This window comes from Prionailurus viverrinus, unplaced genomic scaffold (genome assembly GCF_022837055.1).
Source record: "Prionailurus viverrinus isolate Anna unplaced genomic scaffold, UM_Priviv_1.0 scaffold_72, whole genome shotgun sequence".
In the NCBI taxonomy this organism is placed as follows: Eukaryota; Metazoa; Chordata; class Mammalia; order Carnivora; family Felidae; genus Prionailurus; species Prionailurus viverrinus.
The window spans coordinates 58,529-59,520 of record NW_025927634.1 but is presented as its reverse complement, the minus strand read 5'-3'; positions in this window follow the sequence as shown (position 1 = coordinate 59,520).

The following is a 992-nucleotide window of genomic DNA, read 5'->3' as shown; positions in this document are numbered from 1 at the left end:
TGAATATCCCTTATTTCTGTCTGAATCTCTATTACTTCCTTTCTTCTGCTGTTCTTCTTCTGATATGTGACCTAGAATATGATCAATTCTGGAGAATGTCCCATGTGCGCTTGAAAAGAATATGTACTCTGCCATTTTAGTATGGAGTGTTCTAAATATATCTGTTAAACCCATCTGGTCCAGTGTGTCATTCAAAGCCATTGTTTCCTTGTTGATTTTCTGTTTACAGCTTCTGTCCTTTCATGTGAGCGATGTGTTAAAGTCCTCTACTATCATTATATTATAAATAATCAGTTCCTTTATGGTTGTTGTTAAATATTTTATATACTTGGTGATCGCATGTTGGGTGCATCAAAATTTACAATCATTGGATCTTCTTGTTTCATTGTCCCCTTTAGTATGAGATAGCATCCGTTTTCATCTCTTGTTAAAGCTGTATTTATTTATTTATTTATTTATTTATTTATTTTAATTTAAGTCATAGTTGACATACAGTGCATTCTCGGATTTGGGAGCAGAATTTGGTGATTCATCCCTTACATACAATACCCAGTGCTCATCCCAACAAGTGCTCTCCTTAATACTCATCCCACATCTAGCCCAGCACTGACCCATTTCCCTCCATGAGCCTTCGTTTTTTTTTTTTCTCTAACATTAAGAGAGTCATGTAGTTTGTTACCACTCTTCTCGTTTCCTGCCCCCTTCCCATGTTTTCATCTGTTTTCTTTCTTCAATTCCACATGAGTGAAATCATGTATTTGTCTTTCTCTGATTGACATATTTCACTTAGCATAATACATGCTAGCTCCATCCACATCATTGCAAATGGCAAGATTTCATTCTTCTTGAAGTTGAGTTATATTTCTTTGTATATACACATGTTTGTATATATGAACGTACACATATGTACATATGTATATATCCGTATACATACATACACACACACACCACAACTTCTATATACCTTCATCAGTTGATGGATACTTGGGCTT